The 2,228-nt window shown below is 40.9% G+C and overlaps 1 protein-coding gene across 1 annotated transcript in view; it reads left to right on the forward strand.

Moving 5' to 3' along the window:
• Nucleotides 1–2,228, forward strand: part of LOC115297595 (60S ribosomal protein L23a-like) — a 4,604-nt gene that overhangs the window by 2,155 nt on the left and 221 nt on the right. The window lies entirely within an intron of this gene.

Genomic DNA, 2,228 nt, shown 5'->3' on the forward strand with positions numbered 1-2,228 from the left:
AGAATTAACTAAAGCTGGGTTGCTGAAAGGTATCAGGTGGAGTACTCTCTGGCAAGAATCAACAATAAAATTGTAAAGAAGACACAGTTACCAGTACGAGGGAGAGAAAGGATTTGGGGCAGACACAGTAGATTAAAAATCATGAATATAAACAAATTTCTTCTAATATATTTGAGAAAACATAAGGCCTAGATTCTATAATGGGTAATTTCTACTAAACTTTAAAAGCACAGATAGTCCCTATCATAAACCTTCCAGAGAATTAAAAATAAAATACTCCTTAACTCATTTCGTGAATCTATTACTTTGATAGCAAAATCCGACAAAGACAATATAAGGAAAATTATAGATCTGTCTTACCTATAAACATAAATGCAAAAACTATAAATCAGTTATTACCAAACTGAAACAAGCAAGAAATAATATATAAATCCATCACGACTAAGAATTTTTTCCCCTCAGGAAAGAAAGGATGGTTAACATTAATTAATAGGTGTCACCACATCAAGAAGTCAACTCAAGCAACCAGTTAAATAGACTCAACAAAGTGTTTAGTAAAATTAAATCTTCATGACAGAAATTATAAAAACATCAAATTAGAAACCAAAAGGGATTTGCTGAAACTAACAAAAGGTATCTACTAAAGCATACAGCTTCATACTTAATGATGAACTTACAAATGTGTTTCCTTTGAGGTTAGGTATGCCACAAATGCCAGCACTCACATGTCGTCATTGTTGTTGTTGTTGTTCTTCTTCTTCTTAATATAATTTATTGTCAAATTGGCTTACATATAACACTCAGTGCTTATCCCAACAAGTGCCTTCCTTCCTCAATGCCCATCACCCATTTTTCCCTCTCCCCCATCCCCCATTCACCCTCAGTTTGTTCTCTGTATTTAAGAGTCTCTTATGGTTTGCCTCCCTCCCTCTCTGTTTGTAACTATTTTTTCCCCTTCTCCACCCCTATGGTCTTCTGTTAAGTTTCTCAAATCCACATATGAATGAAAACATATAATATCTGTCCTTCTCTGACTTATTTCACTCAGCATAATACCCTCAAGTTCTATCCACGTTGCTGCAAATGGCTAGATTTCGTTCTTTCTCATTGCCAAGTAGTATTTCATTGTATATATAAACCACATCTTGATCCACTCATCAGGTGATGGACATTTAGGCTCTGTCCATGATTTGGCTATTGTTGACAGTGCTGCTATGAACAGTGGGGTACATGTGCCCCTATGCGTCAGCACTCCCGTATCCCTTGGGTAAATCCCCAGCAGTGCTGTTGCTGGGTCCTAGGGGAGTTCTATTGTTAATTTTTTGAGGAACCTCCACACTGTTTTCCAGAGCAGCTGTACAGCTTTCACATGTTCTATTCAATTTGGTCTGGGAGTCCTTAGTTCTGGCCAGGAAAAATGGAAAGTCATTACCACTTCATAAAATATCCAAGACGACATATAAACTATTAGAACCTGTTGCCATTAATCAGGACAAGAGGGAGTTGTTTAAAACACACACACACACACACACACACACACACACACACACACACAGAATCTTTCCTGTTAGTGATTATTGGCTCCAACCAAATGGTAAAAGAAATCAGATGCCTTCTGGCTATGGGATACAGGAGTCTATGGAGCCATGTCAGCTGGGAAAAGCTGGGATGTTGGGGGCTATGGATTTAGAGGCCTCGGTATCACGCCGGAAGCATGTAGTCCTCATTCATTCCTTGTCCCCGCCTCAAATATCTGTGCGAGAGCAAAGCGAGAGCTAACTAGAATTCTGTCATCTTGCCTCTCCTGACAGACAGATCCAATTCCTTAGAGCAGACTTGTCTATTTTCAATTCATTGCCTCTTAGCTCTTAGTCTTGGTCCTTTAACTATGTTTGTTTTGCTAACTGGCACTGTTGAGCTTTATCAGTAGAGTGCTGGAGAGATCCTATAGGAGTAAGAGGTTTTCCTTCCTGGTTCCAGGCTTCCTTCCGGCATTCCCCCCCACCCCATCCCACAGCCTTAGTGTACGTAGCTTCCCAAGTGCCAGGCTCCTAAAGGGTAGGCAGCGTCTCCAGCATCCAGTATCTGCAGTGTACGGCAGCCAGAGGCAGCCAGCAGCCCCTGGCGATGCCAGGCAGCCCCTTTTCCCAGATGGTTTTGTAGCAGAGTGTACTAGAGTGCCCCAGTGAGATGCCTCTTCATGAACAGCTTTCCTGACAGTGCCCAGT

Source organism: Suricata suricatta, chromosome 8 (assembly GCF_006229205.1).
Source record: "Suricata suricatta isolate VVHF042 chromosome 8, meerkat_22Aug2017_6uvM2_HiC, whole genome shotgun sequence".
Taxonomy (NCBI): Eukaryota; Metazoa; Chordata; class Mammalia; order Carnivora; family Herpestidae; genus Suricata; species Suricata suricatta.